General features: G+C 48.4%; 1 long non-coding RNA gene across 2 annotated transcripts in view; it reads right to left on the bottom strand.

Annotated features, from left to right (window-relative positions):
* Positions 1 to 13,572, bottom strand: part of LOC123000633 (uncharacterized) — a 116,693-nt gene that overhangs the window by 82,953 nt on the left and 20,168 nt on the right. For both annotated transcript variants that reach the window (XR_008956395.1, XR_007188473.2), the window contains exon 2: positions 3,601 to 3,769. This is a non-coding gene — a long non-coding RNA (uncharacterized LOC123000633). The remainder of the gene's footprint in view (positions 1 to 3,600; positions 3,770 to 13,572) is intronic.

The following is a 13,572-nucleotide window of genomic DNA, read 5'->3' as shown; positions in this document are numbered from 1 at the left end:
AGCTACACTTAAGACTGGAAGTTAGGATGAGCACAAGGGGAAGGGTACCGGGAACTCTGGGCGGGGTCCCCCCTTAACGTTCGGCTGATTGCATTTACAAACGGGTACATGGCACTCTTTCCAGAAACATAAAATTCAATATGAGAAGTTCTCCCTCATCTTTCTTCTCCTCTCTGAGAACAGTTATTCATACCACTTATTCTCCGCTAACCCTAAGGTCTCAGAGGCTCTGAAATGGTTGTACACTAAACATACACTTTATTAGTCAATACCTGGGTCCAGGGCCGTATTTGAGAAGAGCCATATTCAAAAAACGTACCCAGGCCTCTGGCCCTGGAGACGTCACTGTGTGTCTGGTGTGACAAGAAACAAAGTCCAGAGAGCAATACAAGAACAAACATACACCTGCAGTAAGCTGCAAATTCCCTGCGTGGTCAGGGTTCAAAAGGCAGAGCTCTCTAAGGGCTGCAGTTGGGAGGCGGCGTCACCCCACAGATGCGCAGAGCCATTCCCAAGGGATGACCAGCTGGAGCAGTCACGCTGCACCCCGGGGGCCCTCCAGCCCCCAGGACCCGGCAGCGCCTCAGGGAAGCAGTCTCAGGAGAGGGAAGGGCTTGGCCAGCCTCTGAGGTTCATGGAAAAGTCACTTCAACCTGCAACCCCAGCCAGCTTCCTGCTCCCTTCATGCACATCCCTGGGCAAGGTCACGCACTCTGGGCCATGGTTCCTGGTAGGAACCCTGATCCAGTCTTGGGGTACCAGGGGCACAGATGAGAAGAAGATCCCAGCACCTGCCACCCCAGGGACAGGGATGAATTCCCAGCTCTACCATTTACCACATGCTGTGTGACCTCCAGCCAGCGACTTAGCCTTCCTGAGCCCCCACATGTGTCAAATGTGCACGCTCATGGTTCCCCTGCAGGATTATGTTGAAGATTAAATACCAGATGTACAGTGTTCGGCAAATGATTTGATACTTATTAAGCCTATACTAATCTTTCCTGGAGAAGAGGCAGGAGGACTGAGTGAAGAACTACGGTCCCTTTTCCACACTTTTCTAGGCTACGGGTTATTTGATCACTAACTATCTTCGTTTTGACAAAGCCCACCACAGGACAGTTTCCCTGCAGTGCTTTTCAAATAACAGAAACTTGAATGATCTATGATTTTTTTATAGCAATTTGGCTTAATTTTTTTTTCCCCTGAAGTTGGTAGAACTGGTTAAACTTAAGGAGAGCGGTGCTAGGAGGTACCATGAAGGATTTAATTTAGCTTCTAGATTGGACAGACCTCGGTGAATCCTTAAAAAGAAACTAATGAAACCACGTGCTGTCCAAAAGTAATTCAGTCGTTCAGCAAACATTTACAGAGCACCTTCCGTGAGACAGGCCCTAGGCTGCGTCCAGATGGCCGCCTGGTGCTCTTATCTTTAGACTAATAAAAATTCTCATCAATAAATAGTTCTTAAATAATCAGAGATAAGGACAAGTGCTTGGATCTGGAATGATGTAGAAAGTTGTTTTTAAATGTGAATAATTTGCCAGGTGTATAACAGATAAAAGAATGAACATCCAGATTATATAAAGATTGTCTAAAATCCCATTAAAAATCATGCCAGGGGCAGTTTATAGAAAAGTGAAGTTAAATTGCCAGTAAACCCAGGAAAGAGACGAAGGAATAGGATGGGTACTTAGAAAGAACGAGTGAGCGTAGGAGTACATACGATCCAGCAAGTCCACACGCGGTACCGACCCCACAGAAATGACGGCGAGGACCGCAACAGAGCTTTGCTCGCCCACGTTCACAGCAGCATCATTCACAGTAGTCAAAAGGTGGGAACGAATGATAGAAGAGGGAAAAACAAAATGTGGCATATACATGAGGGGCTGTGGGCCTTTAAAGGAAGGAAATTCTGACACACGCTGCCACAGGGATGGTCCTTGAAGACGTGACGCTACGCGCAATGAACCGATACAAGGAGGCAGACACCGTGTGATCCCGCTTACAGGAGACCCTGGAGCGGTCAGATTCGGGGAGACAAAGTGGAACCGTGTTGCCAGGGCAGGGGAGCAGCGGGGGGGATTTTGTGAGTATGGAATCCAGGGAGGGAAAATGAAAGAGTTCTGGAGATGGGGGGGTGGCGATCGAATGTGAATGTGCTTGATGTCACTGAGCTGGACACCTAAAAATGGTTAAAATGGCCACTTTTATGTTATGGATATTTAACCACAATAAAAAAAAAAGGTATTTTCAACTTGGATTCAAAAATCACTATCATTCTAGGAGCGCCTGGCCAGCTCAGTCAGTGGAGTGCAGACTCCTGACCTCGAGGTTGTAGGTTCGAGCCCCGTGTTGGCTGTAGAGATTACTTAAAAAAATAAAATATTTAGGGGTGCCTGGGTGTTTCAGTCAGTTAAGCATCCAACTCTTAATTTTGGCTCAGGTCATACTTTCCAGGTGGTGAGATTGAGGCCTGAGTAGGGCTCCACACTCTGCATGGAGCCTGCTTAAGATTCTCTCCGCCCCTCCTCACTTGCTCTCTTTCTCTCTCAAAAAAAAAAAACAAAAACAAAAAACAAAAAAAACAGAACAGAACAAAACAAACAAACAAAAAAACCCACCATCATCCTTTTTTTTTTTTTTTTTCGAATTATGCCTTAAAAATACCCTTCTTTCTCCTCCCATCACTGAACTTCTTCAGTGTGCCTTTACTATTAAAAATGCCTGGGCGGCTCCGTCAGCGAAGTTCTACCTTCAGCTCTGGTCATGATCCCAGGGGCCTGGGATCCAGCCCCATGTTGGGCTCCCTGCTCAGTGGGGAGTCTGCTTCTCCCTCTCCCTCCCCCTGCTTGTGCTCTCTCTCTCTCTTTCTCATTCACTCTCTCTCAAATAAATAAAATCTTAAAAAAAAAAAATGCAGGGCACCTGGGTGGCTCAGTTGGTTAAGTGTCTGACTCTTGATTTCAGCTCAGGTCATGATCTCGGGATTGTGAGATCGAACGCTGCATAGGGCTCCGTACTAGTCATGGAGCCTGATTAAGGTTTTCTCTCTCCCTCTCTGCTCTCCCCACCACTCGTGCTGTCTCTCTGTCTTCTCTCTATATAAATAAATATAAATATACAAATAAATAAATATTTTTAAATGCAAATATGTTTTTAAAAAGAATGAGGTAGGCAAAGAAAAGTCTACAATAAATCATGACATGAAAAAGGCCGCTATACACAATACCTTTCCATTTATGTTAAGAAAAAGAAATATATCGTATGTGCACAAGCCAGGGAAAGGTCTCCAAGGAAACACCCTACACTGGTCACCGAACTTGCTCCTGAGGAGAATGGGGGTGGGAAGTAAATGGGAACTTGTGATTTATTTTTATTGTGGAATAATTTTAAAATAGGTTCATAACTCCCCAATATCAGGGGAGGAAGGCCGGGGTCTCCTGCCCTGGGGGCTCAGCAAAGTGGGCCCAGGACTGCCGCCATGTCTGACTGGAACGACATGCTACAAAGTGTAGAACAGACTAACACACACCCAGGACAGAAGGAGACCTTCCAGATTGCGAATATTATGAACAGTTGTCTGTAAAAACAAAAACATACCTGTGAAGTCATGAGTTTCAGTTTCCGGTGTGGGAAATGGGGTCACTGCCGTTCAGCTTGGGAGATAACAGCTCAGCCTTGAGCCAGAAATGCAGGAGTTGAAAGATACCACAGGTTATTGGTGTGAGGTAGGAAAACTATTTTACCTCTTCCACATCTGTTTCCTCATCTGTAAAATGGGTACAAGAATAGAGATCGGGGTGGTTGTGAGGATTATAAAGCACCTGGCATATACCAAACACCCAGTAAATACCATGAATATAAAATAACAAAGTGAAGTACTCATTTTTTTAAAAGGGTGCCTGGAGTTTGGCCTTTCAAAAACCAAAGCCAAAGCCATTTCCCTCCCTTGTGCAGAACCTGACATCCAGAAAGCATTCAGTAAATAGGACCCAGGGCCTTGCCCTCTGGATCCGTGGTGCTCAAAGGTCAGTGAACTTCCACACGGTCTGAGGAGCTTGCTAGAAATACAGATGCCCAGAGTCCGTCCCCAGAAACTGATTCGGTTGGCTTAGAGTGTGGCCCCTGGAACCTGCATTCCACCTCCACAGCCCTATAGAGCGCACTTCAGAAATCCTGTTCTAGGAGGAATAGTTGAAAAAGATGAGGCAGAGTTCAAATGTCCTCCCTGCCCCCAAAATGTTCTTTTCTCCCTCCTCCCCCCCCCCCCCCCGCCCCCGTTCTGCTTCTGCCTCCCTGTCTGCAAGAAAATGGCCGCTCCTCTTCTTCCTTCTTCAGAGTTTTGGGAAGTGCAGTTTCTAGAAAAAAATGTGCTTGCTATTTCTTGACAAAGCCTCAACAGGGCTGTTTTTTAAAAAGAAGAGAGGGGAGGGAAGGGAAGTGGGGAAGGAAGGAAAAAAAAAAAAGGAAAGGCCAGCTTCCTGGAGGTGGGCTGGGTGGGAGTACCAGGAAGCCACGGATTTGAAGGCGTTTGGCATTTAAACCTAAAAGACTAAAAATCCTCAAATATCCCATCTAATGGACAGACAGACCTTTTCCATCCTCTGGGACAAAATCCAAAGAGTTTTCCAGTTGGAGAAATAGCGGAAATGAGAGACAGAGAAAAAAAAATGGGCTGGAGGAAAGGAGGGGTGGAGAGCGGGGGACGGGTCAGGACGTGGGGAAAACCAGCCAGGGCGGGACAGAACAACGTAACTTGGATGTAAGTTCAGTTTTTCAGTACCTTTTACACAGAAAATAAATAAATAGAACTAAAAACTCACCTAATGCTTTTTTTTGGGGGGGGGTGAGGATTTTCCTGCCGTTCTGCAAACACCAACTAATGAATTCATCTGCCCAGGACAGCCCCTCCAGAGGGAGGTAAACAGTTAGAGGCTCTTAGGCCCTATCTGCTAAGTAAACCAGAGCTACAATGGGCTCGAAGTTAAGCAGCTCGTGTGGTGAGAGGCTGCATATCGTTAATTAATTGCATCACGTCTGTAGCTGATAATCAGGTCTGGAGGGTGGCTGTTTTCAAGTCACACAGCTTTCGGTGGAAGTTGAAAATTAAAATAGTTGCTCCTCTGAGCGACTGGAGATTTCAGGATCAAACCTTATTAACACAAGGGCTTCAAATGAAGGGGCGGGGTGGGTGAGAGAAACCCGAGGAACCGGGGTTGGCAGGAGGGGGACCAGCACGAACAGCTGCTTAAAGTCAGGAGCCCATGCAGACATTCACCTGGATTTTTAATTCAAAAGACAAAGACACGTGTACCAATGCGATGCGGTGAAGGCATCGGAGAGAATCCATCTGTCTTGTGCAGCCAGGACCTCTCCCGTCAGACCTACACTGCCTTTGTCTGGTGTGTCTATTAATTCTTTAGACGTTTTGTTAGAGAAAATTTCACCCATACCTGCGACTCCCCACCCCATCCATGTGTCACCCAGCCTCAAGGATCCATCATCAACTCAAGGTGAATCTTGTTTCATCTAAACCAGCCGTTGTGACTGGAGCTGGCCTCAGAGTCAGCCACGCTGGGGGCTGGCTAACACTGAATGTCCAGGTCAGCCGGTCTGGAGTGGGGCCTGAGAACTGGCATTTTCCCAGGTGCTGCTGGCGCTGTGGGCCAGGAACCACGTTTTGAGAAGGACTAGCCTGTAAGCGCACTCACTTTTTAAATGATTATTAAAGCTCATCTCCCTAGCATGCCATTTCCTCTGAAATACTCAGTGCTCTAAAAAATGATACCATATCACACCTAAAAAAATCAGGATAATTCATGGATATCATCAAATACCTAGTAAGGGCTCCAATTTCCAAATGCCTCATACAGGTCATCATTTTTTTAGTTTATTTTAATCAGAATCCACACAGGGCACATACTGTGATCGTAGCATATTGTATCTTTAAGTCTTTTCATCTTTAACCACTGATCCTCCTTCAACTCATTTAGTTCCTTGCAATCAACGTGTTGTGAATGTTCATTATTTTTTAAGATGTAGAGCAGCGCAGCGGGGAGCTCCCGGGGGTCCAACTGCATGCTTGTGACCTTGCTGAGTCAGTCACCCTCTCTTAGCACAGGGACGCTGGTCAATGTTTAACAAACAGCTAGGAGGGAGGAGGGGCCGTGGGGGAAATACAAGCCCCAATTTGTACATTTGCCAGTTTCTGGGGTGTCAACACCGCCACCATGGCCGATTTCAAGGGATCAACATGCCGTCAGGAAAGGGAGGGCCCAGGGCACCCGGGTGGCTCAGTCGTTAAGTGTCTGCCTTCGGCTCAGGGCGTGATCCTGGCGTTCCGGGATCGAGCCCCACGTCAGGCTCTTCCGCTGGGAGCCTTCTTCTTCCTCTCCCACTCCCCCTGCTTGTGTTCCCTCTCTCGCTGGCTGTGTCTCTCTCTCTGTCAAATAAAAATTAAAAAAAAAAAAGAACTTAAATAAAAAAGGAAACGGAGGGCCTGGACACGTGTGGGGTAGCACACTGCGGCACGGAAAGTCCACCATACGGACACGACCGACGTGAAGAACCCCGAAGCACAGACACCCATGAAACATAAGAAATTAATTAGGAAGTGACGACTTTCGAGTACTTATTACCTTTGTTTTAAATATAATTTATGTAATTATAGGTTTATTTTATTTTTAATAATAGCCATGTTTAACCACTCGCTTGCCCAATTCCTGAGAGTGGACCCAGCAGCGCTGGCTCGCGCACACAGCTGTCCCTCCGTCTCTCCGCCAGGAAGGGGGGCACAACAGCACTAAGGCTCAGCGGCGAGGACCAGGGAAGACCACGCGGCCCCTGGCTCCCGGCCCGTGAGGACTCAGTGCGCAGGCGCGGTCCAGGGGCCCTCGGGGGGAGTTACTTGCTCCTGTGCCTGGGGCGGTGTCAGATCCAGGGCAAGTTCCGAGTTTTCAGAGTTCCAGGGGGAAGAAGCAGCCAGAAGGGTGTGAGCTCCAGAGGTGGCCCTTGGGCCTGGCTTGATCACCACACAAATTCCAAGGGCCCAGAAGAAATGCAGGTTAGGAACTGACTCAGGCCCGAGCTCCACCCCTCCACTTCACGGGGCCGCTTAATCTGTTTGCTAAAACCAAGACCCTTCTTTGGAGGTAGATCGGGTTACTGGCAAGGTGATTATTGTTTCTAATGGTCTGCAAACAAGTTCTCAACTGTTAACCCCTCCAGCCTCCGGGCGGACCCGGGGACAAGCAGAGGCAAACTCAGGCACACGTTGCTCAAGGGGGTTGAGGGATGCTAGAAGAACAAGGCTGCATTCGGGAAGGGTCCCGTCCCAGCCAACACGTTGGAGCTCAAGTCCAGGCTGAGTACGAGGCACCCGGCCTTAGTTTCCGCATAGCCTGTGACTCCCGCCTGACTCCCTCCGGTCCCAGGAGGCCCTGAGTAACCCGGCGCTGGGGAATTCCTAGGCCCGCCAGCATTGTGCACAGCATAAGTCAATAAAAGAGGCAAGAGCAAGTGGCACGCTGCGTTCTCTGGCCCCTGCTTCTCAGCAGGGTGAGCTTAGGCAAGTTATTTAAGTTCTCTGAGCCTCGGTTTCCTTGTGTATTCCTCCGGGTAACGATGATTTCCACCTGTGCCACTGGGGGGGGGGGGTTATAGATAAGGTGTGTAGGGCACTTAGCCAAATACCTGGCACATAAGTACACAAGAAATACTAGCTGCTCATTATCATTATTTCAATGCATGTTGATGCTATCACCGTTAATCAAACGCAAATCTATTTAATTAATAGCTTTTCCTTTCCATGTGTTTTCTCATATTAAAAGTGTCATAGGGAACGTCTTTGGGGCATTTAGACCTTAAGAAGGGGTCTCACTCTTGGGAAAGTGCTCGTCTAGACTATGAGAGAGTAGCATGTTCTCCACGCACCTCAGGGGGGCTCAAGCCCACGAAGATGACAGTGTCCTGCATAGTTGAAATGGCAAAGAGGAGGGGCACCTGGGTGGCACAGTTGGTTAAGCGTCAGACTCTTGACCTCAGCCCAGCTCATGACCTCAGGGTCGTGGGGTTAGGCTCCGTGGTGGGCTCCACACTCAGTGCAGATCTCTGCTAAAGTTTCTCTCGCCCTCTCCGTCTGCTCCTCCCCCTGCTGGCTCTCTCTCTCTCTCTCTCTCACTCTCTCAAATATATAAATAAATCTTAAAAAAAGAAATGGCAAAAGGGCAGCAGAGCTTAAAGAGCATCACCTGAGACAGTGAGGCAAGGATGAGGCTGGGGGAGCCTGGGGCCAGCGGTGGGAGGATGTGGCTCCCCTAAGAGAAAAACCATTTTTTTAAGATTATTTATTTAGTTATTTGATCGCATGGGATCGAGCATGAGGAGGGGGAGGGGCAGACTCCTACAGAGCAGGGAGCCCCACATGGGATGGATCCCAGGACTCCAGGATCAGGACCGGAGCCAAAGGCAGATGCTTAACCGACTGAGCCACCCAGGCACCCCAAGAGAAAAACTGTTTTGAAAAATACGATGTCACCAAGGCAATCTTTTACCCCTTCATGGTATCCACCCACAAACTCTTTCTAAGCACGCTAACATGGAGAAACAATGAATCTTTAACATGAAAACAGGAAATTGTTGGCACTCAGAAATGGCCTGTTCCAGTCTTTTCGCTGGAAGGCCTTCCTCCAGCTGGACGCCTTGTCATGGAGTGCATTACTGCACTGTGGGCAGGGGGAGCCCGGTTCTGTGGGAGGATATGCCCAGAAAGAGCCTCTGAAAGGTTACATGAAGTAATGAATAGCAGTTAGCTCGGAAGTGTGAGATTTGGATGTCAGAAACGGTCTTGCTTACTTCATTCCTTCTTTATAAAAGTTTTGCAACAATCCTGTATTACCTACCTCTTTTCCTATTTTTAAAATTTAGATGTAACTTACAATTCTGAAGGGCACAGATCTTAAGTACACCGATTGATCAGTTCTAGCAAATGTACGTACCCACATAATCCGCACCCTTGCTAAGACATGGAACATTTTCATCATCCCAAATAGTTCCCTCATGCCTATTCCCAGTTAATCTCCTCCCCTGACCCCCTCTGTTTCCCTATCTTTCCAGCCCCTGCAAGCAAACATGGATCTGATTTCCAGTGCAGCCTGTTCTAGAACTTCACAGAAGCAGAGTCATACACTGGGTACTTGTGTCTTGCTCCTTTCACTCAACATAACATCTGTGAGATTCGTCTGTGTCATCACATTCATCGGCAATTTGCTCCTTGTTATTGATGAGCAATATTCCAAGGCATGGACCTACCCAGGTTTGTGTTATCATCTGTCGATAGACACCTGCTTTCAGTATGGTTTTTTTTTTTCAGGTTTTGTTTATTTATTTGACAGAGAGAAAGAGCACAAGCAGGGGGAGTGGCAGGCATAGGGAGAAGAAGCAGATTCCCCGCAGAGCAGGGAGCCCAGCACAGGGCTCGATCCCAGGACCCCGGAATCATGATCTGAGCCAAAGGCAGATGCCTAACCAACTGAGCCACCCAGGTGCCCACTTTCAGTTTTTTATTATTAGGAATAAAGGCACAGAAAAATTTGCGTCCAAGCTTTTTTGAGGGCACGTGTGTTCTCTCCCATAGGCAAATATCTGGGAGCAGAGTGGCTGGATTATAGTTGACCGTGTTACACATTCTTACTCAGGACCCCATGATCAAGATGAACTGGAGGCAAAAAGGGGGGGGGGTTGGCTGGAACAGGGAGGATGTGGCATTCTAGAGCAGAAGATGCCGTGGACTGTGATTTGGAAGCCTCAGCCTCAAACCAGCTCTCTGTCTTTGGGCAAATCACTCCCTCCGGGACCCAGTTTCCTCCTCTAGAAAAGAGCAGCAATCACGCTAAAGAGATGGAAGGTGGAAACGGATGGTTTCAGGGGGACCCACCAAGAATGTAGGTGGGTCACTCTCAGACCCCTTGCCCTGACTTAGAGGTGGGAAAGCACGGCCAGCATCCCTATCACTGAGCGTAAGTGATACACTTGGCTTCCTGGATGTAGCTGGGGAAGAATGAATGAGTGACTAGCTTCAGAAAGTCAGTGCTATATGGTCTCCAGCTCAAAGCTCCCCAGGGCCCATTTCCTGTCCTCCACACCTCTTCTTCCTTCCTCCATAATCCAGCAGAGCGGGGGATCCAAGCCCAGATCCACATGCTGGTGGGAGAGGACTGTGCTATGGGAAGAATCAAGCGAGGTACAGGGATGCCCTCGAGTGCTTGGAGAGGGGAGGCTTCGGGGTTGGTGCCAGGGAGGCAGCACGACAGGCTGAGAGACTGTCCCTGGGCTTCCCGATCACCACCCACCCTGACCTTGTAGTCACTCCGGCAACACGCGTGTCTTCCCGCTGCTCGCAAGAGGTCACATGCAGGTCCGGGGAGCTGTGTTTTCACTTTGAATCTCTCCCAGTTCCCTGCAAACAGTAAGAGACCACTGGCCATTCAACAAATGAATGCACCATCCTTCTGGTGGCTTCACGTTGGGAAGAGGCAGAGGCAACATTTTAAGGCTGTGCAGGATGGCCGCGTTGCCCAAGTGACCTAATGCTGGGATCATTATTTCCAGAGCGTTACATTTTCCCGCTGCCAATTCCAAGTCTCAAAATTCTCAGTCCCTTGCATGAAACTTTCCCCTTTGTTTATAGGCAGGAATATTTCCCCTCTGTGTTCCTGCCTCTGGCAAGATTTTAAACATCTTCAGGATGTTTAAAAGTACACCACTCAAAGTAGAACTTTGGGGAGGGGGGAGAAAAAGAGGATAATGTGAGCATTATTTTACAGATTTTTCCCCCTCCTGGCCAGTGCCATGGCTGTGGCTCTGATTACAATAATTTTCCCTGGATCTATTAGGTTTTATTTTATCAAAATGACTTATTCCTGTTTTTCTTTCCTTTGCTCCTGAAGGCATGGCCTTGGGAGGGAGACGTTTTGGCAGTGGTGAGAAGCACTGGAGCAGGAGGCTTGCGGGGCTGCTGGGCCTGAGTGGCAGGCAAAGGCCTAGGAGCAGATGGGTTGCCTCTCCTTCCTGAATGCTGCAGAGGGCCCTCTGATGACAGCCGTCAACAAGGAGTATCACTTTGCTTTACAAGATAAAGGCCAACATAACCTGGAAAGTCAGCTGAGGCTCCTCAGATCCTCGCCCTGGCGCCCCACCAGCTAACTGCCTTGAACGAGCCACTTCCCAGCGGGGCCCCTCAGAGGGGCTTCCACTCAGAAACTTCAAGTAAAGGAGAAAAGAGCATAAAGACAAAGTGTGTCATTAGAAGTTACAGTGGGAAGCTGAGACCCAAGGTTTAGGAATGAAAAGAAAAGTAATCGCAGGAACTCTGCCATTGGCGACTAGTGTGTCTCTCACTGTCCTTCTGCCTGGGGTCCCAGCCAAAGAGAGCAGCCCCTCAGCCACACCCACCCCCACACAGCGATTTCCCACTGGGCTCCAGGTGGTCGCCTGGTCTGGCCGGCTCTTCCCTCGTCTGGGAAGGGTCCACCGCTTCCCAGCCAGGCTGCGGAGCTGCAGGATGAACAGGGTGCGGCCCCCGAGCAAAGCAGGCCTGGCGTGGAATGCTGGCCCCGCTCACTCCTGGGCATATGTGGATTTGAGTGAATCATTTCATCTTCTTTTCTCTGCGTGTAAAACGGGGCCAGTGTTACCTTCCTTGGAGGATTCTTGTGAGGACAGAATGAGGGAGTATGTATGTAGCAAAGTGCTAGAACAGAAAAGGTGCTCAAATAAATGTGTGAGTGAATAACAGGACAGAACAATCTGGGGGTGTTCAAGGAGCCGTGAAGTGTCACATACAATCAGGAAAGGATCCAAGATCATGAGCTCCGTGAGCTTGGAATCCCCATCTTACTCACCTATCACCATGCCTGGCATACAGTTGGCACTTCGTCAATGCTTGTCCAATGAGTTATTCCATATGAAAGGCGATGGATAGCAAAAATTCTAGTCTTTTTATTCAACTAACATTTATTAAGTGCCGACTGTGTGCCAGGCACTATGGCAGCCACTGGGGAGACAAAGAAGCCAGGCCCTACCTTCCAGATGGCTATGGAAGTAAGGTTTTAGGATGGGGTTGAGGATGAGGGTGGTAAGGAGGGCTGGATGAACGGGAGAGCAAGGGAGCCTGGGTGGGGGGAGGCCAGCCGAGAGACCCCAGCGTGGCCTGCCAGGCCAGGCAGAGTGTGAGTGTGGCCGGAGGCTTGCTTTGGAAGACAGGCCAGAGGAGAATTCTTAGCAGGAAGGGGGACAGGGAAGATCTCAAGATAAATTGAGGTTTTCATCATCAGACCTTCTATCCCTGTACTTGGCCATTGCAGAGCGGAACCTCGTTTTCCACTTGGTACCAGGGTGTCCGGCCTCTTGTCATTCCAGAGGGGAGTGGGTTTGGCAGGAGAGATTTCCACAGAGGCGCCTCCAGAATCTCGGGACCTTGTCTCATCCCCGAAGAGCACGGCTTTTCCCAATACTCCTGGGAGGGGGTAGCACCTTTAACCACCTCCCACCCTCGCCCCTACCCTTAGCTAGGAACTCTGTCCTGTCCACAGCAGGGGAGACCGGGGTTCACACGGGCCTTCAAATGCAGGGAGTAATTTCCCAGTGAAAACCTGCAATGCCAGAGCCCAAGACCCAAGTCTTGGAGACTTTCTAAAACGGAAGGAATTGGGCTGAGTTCCGAGGAGCTTAACTGAACATTACACAAACACCTGTCCTTACACCAACTCCGCGTTTCCGTTTGTCTCCTTAAAGTGCGATGAACTGTTCCACTTTATGCCATTTTATTTCTCTCCCTCCGCCCTCTTTCTTCCTCTCTCTCAATGGTGTGAGATTTGAATTTATCCATTCATTTAACAATTATCCATTGAGTGCCAACATGCCAGAGATACAGAGAAACACGGGATAGAACTCCAGCTTTCCAGCTTGGCAACAGTTCTTGAAAGTTAAATGTCATCAGAGCCTTTGATTCAGCAGTTCAACTCCCAAGAATTTAAAGATAAACTCCCACAGGTGCCAACGCTATGATGTAAAAGGACAATTCTTGAACTATTCTAAATATCAATTTAAAATTAGGGGGCGCCTGGGTGGCTCAGTGGATTAAGCAGCTGCCTTCGGCTCAGGTCATGATCCCAGGGTGTGGGATCGAGTACCGAGTCAGCTTCCCTGCTCACTGGGGAGCCTGCTTCTCCCTCTGCCACCCCCCACCCGTCCCCACTCATGTGCTCTCTTTCTCCCATTCTGCTCTCTCTCTAATAAATAAATAAAATTAAAAAAAAATTAGGAACAATACAAATGTCCACCAATAGGAAACTGATAAAATTGATTATGATAAATTTAGCAGTAGGATTCTATGATGGTCAAAAAAAGGGTTGATCTTTTATGTGTATATGTGCCTACATGCTGATTTCGTTTGTTTTTTTAATTGAAGTGTACTTGATACAACATTATATTAACTTCAGGCTCTAACACAGTGATTCAACAGTTAAATACATTGTGAAGTGATCACCACTGATAAATCTAGCTACCATGTAT

This window comes from Ursus arctos, unplaced genomic scaffold (genome assembly GCF_023065955.2).
Source record: "Ursus arctos isolate Adak ecotype North America unplaced genomic scaffold, UrsArc2.0 scaffold_1, whole genome shotgun sequence".
Classification (NCBI taxonomy): Eukaryota; Metazoa; Chordata; class Mammalia; order Carnivora; family Ursidae; genus Ursus; species Ursus arctos.
This window is presented reverse-complemented; position numbering and strand designations above follow the sequence as displayed.